This window comes from Giraffa tippelskirchi, chromosome 2, assembly GCF_054371585.1.
Source record: "Giraffa tippelskirchi isolate mGirTip1 chromosome 2, T2T-mGirTip1v1.2.pri, whole genome shotgun sequence".
NCBI classification, from domain to species: Eukaryota; Metazoa; Chordata; class Mammalia; order Artiodactyla; family Giraffidae; genus Giraffa; species Giraffa tippelskirchi.
Window position 1 is genome coordinate 174,182,189 of NC_137276.1, and position 12,466 is coordinate 174,194,654.

The 12,466-nt window shown below is 40.9% G+C and overlaps 1 protein-coding gene across 4 annotated transcripts in view; it reads right to left on the minus strand.

Annotated features, from left to right (window-relative positions):
• GAP43 (growth associated protein 43) overlaps positions 1–12,466 on the minus strand; it is a 323,409-nt gene that overhangs the window by 4,760 nt on the left and 306,183 nt on the right. The window lies entirely within an intron of this gene.

Consider the following 12,466-nt stretch of genomic DNA (forward strand, 5'->3'; position numbering starts at 1 on the left):
AGACATTATTCCAGGTAATGAGAAGAAAAGTGAGAAAACCAGAAAATACCCTTGTTCTTGTTTAAGACTTTAGTATTAATACCGTTAATAGGCAATGAAATTCAAAATTATAGGATGTTGGCAGTGAGAGGGACCTTTAAGATCTTCAAGGGTAATGACAGTATCTACTGGTCAACTTTGAACGTCCCATGTCCAGCACTGAACCTCTCAGAAATCACCATGTTCACTAGCAACCTCATGAATTTTATCATTTCTGTGTTACCTTAAAAAGAGAAAGTTAACATTATAGACAGTAAAGCTATGTATTCTTCATGTTCTAGAGTTGAAAGGTGCTTCAAAAGGGAAGAAAGAAATGTGTTCATTCATTCATTTATTTATTCAGTAAAAGGTCCTGGGCGTTTATTACACACCACACACTGTGCCATGCATTTCAAATGCGATGTATTGCAATGGTGATACAGCAACTAAAATACCAAGCAAAAATCTGCCTTCTTGGAATTCATATGCTAGTAATTATTTTCATGTGCTTTGTTTGTGGGAGAAGGCTGGTAAAGAAAAAAGTAATATCTAGACAAGACAAGAGCAGCCTAAAAAGACATATTTTCTCCTAGGCTACTTCTCCTGGACTTGCAAAGTTGAATAACTCTAAACAATATCATAAATTTTGAAATATGTTAGACTCTAGTAGTTTTCATATTCTTGACCCACAACTACCAGTCCTAAGAAAGATCAAGACCTCATTAAGATAGCAATAAAAATCAAAGTCACTTCTACATCCATCTGGAACTGGGTGGTGGTTGCCTTAAACGTGGATGTTTTCACAGTGGTCCTTGAAACAGGTATGTCTAACTGGCTTTCTGATTCTTGCTGAAAACAGTTTCCGGAAGCAGCTCTTGCCTTTGTGCATTCCATTCATTTCCTGGAAAGGGTGAGAATAGCACGTCTGCAAGTTCTGTTGGTGAGCAAATACTGGGAGCATATGTAGCAGCGGCTGCTTGTGTGCTCAGCCAGGCACCGGCTGCAGGGCTGAGGAGGGATGGCTGCGCTCCCAGCTGCCAGCGCCTACACTGCACTCTAATGGCCCTGTTTACTGGCACTGGTCCAGGCCCCTCCACAGCCCTACATTACTGAAATTAGGTTGAGTGGATTTCCCAGTAAAACATTATCTCTTGGGACCTGCCCAGCTCTCCCCAGCCTTGTCAACATTTATTAAATAGAAGTTGCTATCATCCTGGGGCCATGCCCACAATTACTCTACCAATCACCACTGGGCTGGGGCATGTGCTTCCTTTCCTTGTGATTTTCACTTTTCTTGAATATTAAATATCATCTCCTCAAAGGCTCAAAGGAAAGTAATAAAAAATTTCAGTAGCAAACTCACATGTGTCCCTTTGTTACTTACATGGTCTTCCTCTTGAGCTGGGTACCAGATGTCAGCATGGAGCCTGGGGATCATGACTTTGGGTGGTCATATTTTGCTCTTTTTTTGCTTTTTATTTTTACTATATTTACATTTTAAGTTCCTTTAAAATTTCATCTCTGACAATTACCATGACTTGGAGTAATCTACTCAACCTTTGTTGTCTCACTCTCCTTACCTATAGCTGGTGTTAATATTGGTACCCACTTCATGTGGTTATTAAAATACTCAAATGTGTTAGTTATTTGAAGTACTTAATAACGAATGGCATGTTTCAGTAAACTGCTCAGTAAATATTATTATTAAATAATTGGAAGGGAACTAACACTGGTTTAATGTTTACTATGTGCCAAGCCAGGTGCTAAGTGCTTTCACATATTGGTAGTCAATATATTGATATACTTCCCTTGCTTTGCTATTCCTTTGTCAGTAAAGTAGAAATAATAAAATATACCTCATAGATTTGTGATGAGCATTAAATGAGAGAAAAAGAAAACCTACCATGGTGCCATTTCCTTGGTCACTAAGTGTTTCATACATAAGAGTTCTCTCTCTCTCCCCACTAATTCATGCTTATCTACTGTTACCAACTGAGCTATCAGGAAGTTCAAACAGGAAATCTGCATAGGACAGGTGAATTGTATCACAGTTTTTGCAACCCCAAGGACTATACAGTCCATGGAATTCTCCAGGCCAGAATACTAGAGTGGGTAGCCTCTCCCTTCTCCAGGGGATCTTCCCGATCCAGGAATCGAACCCGGGTCTCCTGCATTGCAGGGAGATTCTTTACCAGCTGAGCCACAAGGGAAGCCCTCATAGCTCAGTTGGTAAAGAATCTACCTGCAGTACAGGAGACCCGGGAATTGCTGGGTCAGAAAGATCCCCTGGAGAAGGGAAAGGCTTCCCACTCCAGTATTCTGGCCTGGAGAATTCCATGGACTGTGTAGTCCATGGGGTCACAAAGAGCTGGACATGACTGATAGAATTTCACTTCCACTTTCATCTACTCTTAGCCCACAGCCACAGGCAAACTTTCTTCAAGTATCCCAAGAAAGGGAGAGAGAAGTCTGTGCCTTATAAAGCTTTTGCTTGTAGAGTAAAAATAATAATAATTATTTGAAAAAACAGCTTTGAAGTCAAGGTCTAAACTCCAAAATTAATCACCAGGGCAAAGCTGACTGTTGGCCAGACTTGAGAGGCATGATTCTCTGATGCAAGAGCCACGATGCTAAATAGTAATGTCTCAAAGGGCAGGAACTTCTCTGCAATTGCTTTTACTTAAGATGAGGACAATCTTCCCTATTTCATACCATGGCAGTCTGTAGGTAACCACCTTATCCCTGGCCTTAGCTCCATTTGATTCTCTCCAGCTTGTAGCAAAAATACATTTACTATACTGGGTGAGCAAGAACCAAGGAAGCTCCTGCCCTCAGACATACAGTAAACCTTGTGTCCAGTAGGCAAATTACAGAGGGGATGGCAACTCTCCAGGCTTAAGACAGTACATCCAATTTTAAGAAAAATTCCCTGATTCAATAATAATTATTGAATCCAAGACTTCAAAAATAAACCCAGGACACCTTGTCCCTTAGTCTCAAGGAAAACGATCAAACTGAAAGTTTTCAGCTTTATTATAAGAAAGAACTTTGCATTTCCCCGAAGGCTCTCAGTCATCTGCGAGGCATGTTTGTGGGGAGAAATCCCTGGGGCCACGTGGACGGCTGCTCTGATAGGGTTATTCCTTCTGCCTGTGCACATGCTCTCTCAGTCCTTGGATTCTCAAGCGGGGAATCCCAGCATATTGTGAAGAATAAAGAGATCAAAGATGGAGGAGAAGTGGCAAATTTCTTCACGGAATTCCAGGCAAAGAAATGCCATACTTCTTTTGGACTCTTGATCAAACATGACTGAAGTTAGCATTCCCCCTCCTCACCAAAAGATTATCTATACTTCCTCTTCCTGCATTTCATAGAAAGTTAATAACTTTCTAAAAAATCAAACCTCATGTAGTTGATGTTAATTATTTAGGTCCATACTTAGGAGATAAGGAAATGTCAAACAGGTTAATTGTGTCTGTTGCTCATTTATCATTGAATTTACTCTTAACTATTCTTTCTTGAAGTTTTTTACATTGATTGAATCAGGCTGCTTAGGTATTGTACCAGCTATTTCAAATTATTGTATTTCCTTAGGTATTTCCATTATACTCCTTGTTTTCAACAGTGAGTTTTCCTAAGTCTTATCTTGTGATCAGAAGTGTAGTAATTTGTGTCTGTCAGACCCAGAGAAAGTTAGTGAACTATTTTCTAGATTATACTGGTTTATAATTTAAAAATTCAACCAATGATTTGTAATGTTTTAACATATTTGAGTTAATATGCTTTATTAAAAAAATTACAAATATTTTCAACATTTGTCTTTAAAAGCAAAAGCAGATCTAGATATGACAGATCTCATGATCTGATATTTGATTACATGATTTGCTTATCTGACTCCACAGCTAAAATGCATAAACCCAAACTAGAAATAATTCTAACTCTATAAGGGTCACTCCAATAGTGACTGCTGCTAAGTCACTTCAGTCATTTCCGACTCTGTGTGACCCCATAGATGGCAGCCCACCAGGCTCCCCCGTCCTGGGATTCCCCAGGCAAGAGTACTGGAGTGGGTTGCCATTTCCTTCTCCAATGCATGAAAGTGAAAAGTGAAGGTGAAGTCGCTTAGTCGTGTCCGACTTGTAGCGACCCAACGTACTGCAGCCTACCAGGCTCCTCCATCCATGGGATTTTCCAGGCAAGAGTACTGGAGTGGGTTGCCATTGCCTTCTCCCCAATAGTGACTACAGCTGTCTAAAATTTTTTCCTACATATAAATATCTATTGCTTGGATAACATTTAAATTTTATAATAGAAGCACTATATTTATGAGTCATATTCAGCTCATGCTTTGCCATGTCTCACCATGATGTGTTTGGGTAGTGATTGAGATTAGCTAGACAATTATTTATCTGTGTTGTTTAATTTTCCCTTATGGCTGTATCTACACAGCACAAAGACAACTAAAGACTTGGCAGTTGTTTTGCTAATTTTATCACTACAAGTGGATAAACCACATAATTCAGGACAAAAATACAAAATCTGTATATGTTGTCATGGAGTGAGCTCATAATTGTGAAACTGTAAAATTACAGAATAATGAAAGCTGAAGATCTTAGAGATTATCTGATCTCAGCCCCCTCACTCTGAGAAAAAATGAAAGTAGAGTGTTTCTGTGACTTGCCCAGTCTCACAGCTAATTAAAATTCAGCAGTGCTCCTGTAATACCATAATGTCTCTTTGGGGATGATGAATTCCACTGTTTGATTTAAACTTGAATCTCTCCTTATTAGTCCTAAACGCACTGTGTAAGTCTGTTCCTCCCCACTCTTTCCCTTCCCACCCTCCCTTTCCCTTTCCTCATCACTCTTCTTCCCTCCCTCCATTCCTTCTCTCCTTTATGAAATAAAAGGCAATGGCACTTCACTCCAGTACTCTTGCCTGGAAAATCCCATGGACAGAGGGGCCTGGTAGGCTGCAGTCCATGGGGTCGCTAAGAGTCGGACACGACTGGGCGACTTCACTTTCACTTTTCACTTTCATGTAATGGAGAAGGAACTGGCAACCCACACCAGTGTTCTTGCCTGGAGAATCTCAGGGACGGGGAAGCCTGGTGGGCTGCCGTCTATGGGGTTGCACAGAGTCAGACACAACTGAAGCGACTTAGCAGCAGCAGCAGCAATATAATTTTACTTTAAGAGCTACCGGAAGTAATATTAGATACGCTGGAGGCTTGCCCAACCAGGGCTGAGGACTACTGTTTTATAAAACTTCAAAACATTATGCACAGATGGTGAGAGGTGACGTGAATATTCTAAATAGAGAGGGGACAAAAATGGGGACCTCTGCAATTAGTGGCTTAGGCTAAATAGTTATCATTGATTATGCTAGGCTTCATAAACTCAGTGATTGAAGAAAAGAAAGTTTTAATCTCTCAGTCATGTCCAACTCTGTGACCCCATGGACTGTAGCCCACTAGGCTCCTCTGTCAATGGGATTCTCCAGGCAAGAATACTGGAATAAGCTGCCATTCCTTTCTCCAGGGGATCTTCCTGACCCAGGGATTGAACCCCGGGCTCCTGAATTGTGGGCAGATTCTTTACCGTCTGAGCCACCAGGGAAATGATTGAAGAGTTACTGGATAGTAAAAGTGATTGAAGAGTTACTGGATAAGGAAAGTCCAGAAGTAGCTGAAATTATTACAGATACAGGAATCTGTACGAGATCAGTAGTAGATCCAGAGAAGAAGACATAAAAGTGCATATTATTCCCCATCTGTCACTCCCTCTGCTTCCCAATGAAAGCAGATTGTTCAAAAGCTGACTGAGGTTAACTCAATTTTGAAATTAGTTTTTAAAAAGATTATTGTAACAAGAAAGCCCTATAAAAGGTGTCTGTGTTATATGCTTGTGTGTGGGTAAATAGATGCAATCCTCACCTCTCACTGGGACAATTCATTCTGCACTCATTGTGTGTTTTGGTTTCCTGGGGCCTGTCAAATTATAGCATTGCCTTTGAATGAAAAATTGCTTTAAGAATCAATAGCACTCACTGGAACATAACCAGAACTGTATCAAAAAAGTGATATTCATATTTGTGCTAATTTGTCTCTTTTCAGTAAAGATCTCAAAGCTCTTCTATGTAGTGGCAAAGAGAGTAATATACCTGGCTATTTGGAGACATTGGGACAATAATCAGTTAAAGAATGAGATTCATGGTCAGTCTGTAGCTTATGTGAGATAGAACCATCGACTCATACATGTCCTGCTCATCACACAGCAGTGCTCTGGGGAAGGTCATCCTAGGAAGGCTCTCTCTCTTTCCTCCACCCAGAGTTTTTTCTCTAATAAAACTATTTTCTAAGACACACCTTATATCCAGAACTACCTCCTACTCTCTTTCCTTCTTCAAAATCTTGTTTATTTGAAAGCAACACACAGCAATCTTGCTGGAGACCCGCCACCAACAACTCACCTAATAGAAGAATCCTCCTAGCAGATGGACAACCTCCTCTTCGACAGACCACTCCAGCTCTAACTGTACATTATTCCTGAGAGTCAGCTAACATCTACCTCCCCTAAGTTTTCATGCAATTCTTTCCTCTAGAATAACACCAAACAAAATATATCCTCAATATGCTTTCTTTTGTAGAAGACGGTCCAAAAATGCAAAGATAATAGCCTCTTTCTTCAAGAATTTTACCTACCTGTTGTTTTCTTTTCCCTCTTCAATCAACAAAGTTCATGAAAAAAATATGTTTTAATTATGCCACCTTTTCTTTGTCTCATCTCTTAGTTCTTTTGGAGCTAACTTTATCATTTTCCTAAGAGTGCCCTCCTCAAATTCACCGCCTCCAATTATATCCAAATCAGAAGGAATTTTCTCATTTACTACTACTCTTGATCTTCTTCTGACAACTCCTTTTGAAAGTGTTGACCTTTACTTGAGTTCTATGTTCTAGAAAATAGTGGAAGTTAAGAAATTCTCATAATTTTTTTTTCTGAAGTCTCCTCACTGTTTAACACTCGAGGAAATGGCTCACTATAAAACCTTCTTCCCCAAGTGATCTTCTGTCTACTCTCTCTCTCATGACTCCAGAAGACTCATGGGTGATTCCCTTGTTTACCCACAACAAAGCCAAAGACAGGTCATTCCTCCTTTGCCTGAAACTACTGACAAAGCCAGACCCCTGAACTTTCCATTCTTTGTTTCATGAATGACTATCTTAGATCAGAATTGTTTGTCCCTCTGACACAGGGTAGATATAGAAATAAATAAATCTTGTTCCGCTAACTGACTAGACTTTCCCTGATTGAAAAATAAATCCAGTTGTAAGTCGCCCACCTAGAACTTACCTACTCCTCCTACAAAAGCTAAGGGAAAGCCATCCTACCAAGACTCTATGTTGGGAGTTGAGGGTCCCTATTGTAACAGACTGAACAAAACTAGCTCCTTTATTGTAGACGTATTTTTATTTCGGGGATCTTCTTAAATATCCCCTTTTTCTTAACTTAAGTGACGACAAAGTTCTCAATTTATGTTTGCTATTTCCTAGCTTTTCTTTCCATTCTGGATCTAGTGTTTATTTCTTATCCCCTAACAAGACACAATCCAAGATTCAGTTCTACATTCTCTTCACCAGCTCTGCATCAAACAACTAATTCTAACAACTTCAATCCTGACCCCATAATCAGGTAACCACCACATTAATGCAGAAAGAAATTTTATGTGGTAAAGTCTACCAAAAGATTACCAGGAACACACTCACAGTTGAACAAAACTTGGTCTATTGACACAGCACAGCTAGGGAGAGCATATACCAGGGGAATCAGGAAGCATGGCAGTAAGAAGGGGTTAGGAAGGACTGATCTGAGCTTGTGGGAAGGGATTTGGAGATGGATTCAAGGAAGCAGAGCTTTGCTCTTTCTTGGATGCTATCACAAGTGTCATTTGATGGCTGAGGTAAGAATCATCATCCATATAGCTAGGCTAGGGAAAGATTTGGCCATTTATGCTTTAGACACCGTCCATACTTAGTCTGTGTGCAGACATGATTACAGGGTCTTGCTTTGTCTGAGACCATCACACAAGTCCTCCAACATTGTGTTCTATGAAACTGTGTATGTTAATAGGAGAAGACTAGGGCTCTCTTGTGGCAGCCAGGCCAGCTCCTGGCTGTCAGGTGCTGCTTTTCTTGGAAGAAACAGGGGAGAGGCTGCTGCTGCTGCTGCTGCTAAGTCGCTTCAGTCGTGTCCGACTCTGTGCGACCCCACAGACGGCGGCCCACCAGAATCCCCCGTCCCTGGGATTCTCCAGGCAAGAACACTGGAGTGGGTTGCCATTTCCTTCTCCATGGGGAGAGGCTAAACTTGACTTTTCTAGATCTGAGGTGTCTCTGTTAAGGTCCTCCCTTGTAACTGCCTGTGTCCCCCTCCAGAGTTCTCCCTCTCGGAATCCTTATGGATGTGTGAGCTCCCTGAGCACAGAAAGAAATTACATTGATTGTTAAGAAACAGTGAAAAGGTTCTACCTCAGCGCTGTGTCATCAGCTGAAACCCTATCCTGAAAGGCTTTTACTGGCTTTTAAAGATGCTGATGGCTCCCAATGGACTAGTGGCACTTCTTCCTAATTTAACATATTTTAATTAAATAAAATCCTTCCTGAGGAAGAAAGAGCAAACCACATTGGGTCTGTCACTTCGGTTGTTTTCTCACTTCACTGATATGATGAGACAAGTTTGAGTTTTTCATCCTCTCTCTCTTCCCCTCCTTCCTTTAATGGCCTGTCAAAAGGAAATTCCACCCTGTGTTGGCATTAGTGCCTGCTGTAAATAAGAGGAAATGGGAGGAAAGAGGAGGTGGGAGGGGGTTGTGGGATAGAAGCTGGATCCACACAGCTCAATTGCAAAGCATCTCTCAGAGTGTCTAGACACCAGCTGCCTGGTTACCATGGAAACCCACAACTTTGGCTGGTGGGCTGAGGAGTAACGACTCTCAGGAGATTCTGTTGGGAGCTTGGTGGTGGGGAGAGAAGAAGGTTGGGAGTAATGGCACACAGAGTGTTAAGAGTAATGGGGGGAGAACAAGATGAAACAGCTCTTTGCGAAATGGGGGCATTGACCTTGTTCCCATTTTTCTCAGGCACACTCTACATGCAGTGACCAGGTATAAATCTGCAATACCGGCAGATGTCAGGACACAGGTTGCTAAAGATGAATAGCTGAGCTGGAATGATTATATTCCCATCAACCTCCTGCCAGTGCCAAAGTACTGCCTCAGTAAACCAAAGCTTTCCACAGTAAACAGATGTGATCAACAATTCTCTGAGGAAGCCTTGGGCGTGGGAAATTCCGGTCCTCAAGAATGGCTGCCACTTTCACAAGCTCTCAGAGATGAAGGTTACTAACTGCTCCTACCTGAAGTGTCCACTCTTCCTGCTGAACCCATTATCCTTTGTCCTAGGAAAGGGCTGGGCTACTGTTAAATAAAGGAGGTTGGTGGCGGGATTGTTGAGGGAATGAGTAGGAAATGAAGAGATGCCAGTTTAGGGTCAAATCGTCCATCATATAAACATATTTTTCTTTCTTCTTCATAGATAGATGCCTATCATCAGAGGTTTCCAATCCACAGATTTTCAAGCTTTTCAGTTGCTTTCTGTAACCCTGATCCCTTTATACCACACATTCCTGTTGGATGGGAATTTTTAGGTATCACTGGCTCCCCTAACCCCTACCCTTCTCATCACCTAATTTTGTGCCCATTCCCACTCCCTACCCTCATCTCTCCACTCCACTTCCTTGACCAAGACCACCACATACAAACACGCCCCCATCCCCACTCCCCTCGCCGGGACCTCCAGGCCCTTTGGTGATACAGAGCTGCCCTTTCTCACTAAAGTTTGTCTACAGCTACACAGACTATCTTTATTGTCTGTCTCGCAGTGTCTTGCCTTCACTTGGGCAATCTTATCTATCACCGTTACAGTCTAACAAGACCTCTGATTTTATTGGTGTATTCTGGCTACAAAACTGTTTTCTAATTGTGCAATCTAATAGAAGATATGAGAGTTAACACTTGGACTCTGACTGATGAGAGAAAGAGAGAGAGAGAATCTATAAATTTTTATGCAGTTGTTCCTCCAAAGAAACACTCTTGTATGAAAACATGTTACAGTCATCTTGAGCTATAATCAACATGGAGGCAAATTCAACACACTCAAAAAGGGCTACTAACAGGTAAATGCTGAGTTAGCTATAACTATCATTTGTGATAAGCAGAACATTTTAATCTATCAGAGACTCTTCATTAGACTTTAAAGCTTCCATGACTTTGATCTGATGACTTAACCTGAGAGAAAGGCAGATCTCCCCTAAGCAAAAATGTGTCTGTGTCATCTATTTTTGGTCAGGGCAGAGTTCCTAGTGGTTTGGAATTGTTATTAATAAAATGGTTCTCTTTCAGAGATGTATCCTTGCATAGGGAGATGAAAGCACTCTCTTCTCTATGATTGTGTTCCATGTAGGGAGTGACTATAACACAATGAGACTAGGACACAGCTCTGGCCTTCCGGTGCCACTGACATCCCAATCAGAGTCACTGCCAACATCTTTCAATCACTAGAAGGGATGTTATTACTTGTTAGAATCAGAGGAGTCTCCAAGGAACTTGCAAGGGCACAAGAAGATGGGGGATTGTCTGTCCAGATGGCAGAGGAGAAGTTCCTTCAGTGGTGATAAGGAGTAAACCAACTGAATGTGACAGTGACTTTGGATCAGTTTTGCCACCTATGCATTGACCATCAGGACTGATTCAACTGCTCTGTTTGACTAAGTAGGTATCTACCTTCTCACACATCTATTGAACATTCTGTACCTGTTCTAGCTGCTGGGAATACAGCAATGTATAAGATAATAATAATAATAAGAAGAAAAACAAAAAACACCTTTTGTGGAGCTTATATTATTCTATAAATAAGCAGGTAAAATATGTAGCACGTCAAGTGGTGGTAAAAGCTATGGAAAACATAATGTTGGGAAGGAGAATAGAGAGTGATGGAATGAAGGTGGCATGACAATCGGAGAGAAAGTCTCTTTGAGAAGGTGACGTGTGGACAGAAACTGAAGAAGATAGAGAGTAATTCAATGAGCATCTGAAGAGGGGAGGTTTCAAGGCAGAGGGATCAGTAGCGCAATGCCCTGGGTGTGAGCACATGTGGTCACTGGTGTTTTAGCACAGATATTAGAGTTGCTAGAAGGAGGTAGGAGAGAGAGAGCAAAGATGAACTCCAAGTGGTGACCTCTGCAAGATGCTAATCATGCAGGGCTTGGAGACCATTTTAAGGCCTTGGTTTTTGTTGAAATGAAACGGAAGCAAAAGAAAATAAAATTGTGCTCAGATTCTAGATATATTTTGAAAGTGGAGCCAACAAGATTTGCTGACGGATTTAATACAGGAAAAGACAAAAGAGTCAGGGATAATTCCAAGATATGTGGCCTGAGCCTCAGGAAAAGATGGGCTTGCTATTTCTGGAGATGGGGAAACTTGAGAAGGAACAGGTTCAGGAAGAAAAGACAGGAGTATTGTTTTTCAAAATGTTTGGTTTAAGGTATCTATTATATACACAGGTTGAGTGACTGGTTGTCTAGAGTGGGGAGAAAGGTTTGGGCTACAGATGGACAATTGGGATTTATCAGGTTGTATCTATTTGTGGTATTTGAAGCCATGAACTGGGAGAGATCATCAAAGAAGTAAATGTAATTAGAGAAGAGGAGGTTCAAGACTGAGCTGTGAGAGATTCCAATGATTAGAAACAAGGAGATAAAGAAACAAGGACAAAGGAAACTGAAAAGGAATAGCCAATATGTTAGGAGAAAAAAATCAGGAATAGGTAATGTGCTAGAATAGTAAGTATAGTATTTCAAAGAGTAGAAAGTAATCAACTATGAAATCCTATTGGTAAGTCAAAGACTATAAGCCATGGAATTGACCACTGGATTTTAGCAACAAGGAAGTCATTTGCGACTTTGGCAAAAGTTGTTTCAGTGAAGGGTGGGACGGTAGGTGTGATTATGAATACAGACTCAGGAGCTAGATGGTCTGAGTATGAACACTTCCCAAATGTGATATTTTGAACACATTATATAACCTCTCTGTACTTTAATTTCTTCATCTACAGAATGGGGGGTAGTACCTACCTCACAGGGTGTTTTAAAGTATGAGATATATGAAATGCTTAGTTGATGTGCTCAGTAAGTATTAACATGAACAGTTCCTATCATTTCATTTAATTCTTCATAAGACATGGTCCTTGTGAGCAAGTTCTATTACTGCTTCTGGAGACTAAAAGAATAAAAAATTGTTTGAGCAAATATAATGAAAACTCTGCCAACCTTGATCTATTCTCATGGTGCTCTACAGCAGATTTGGATCGAACCACCTCAACGGAGTGTCA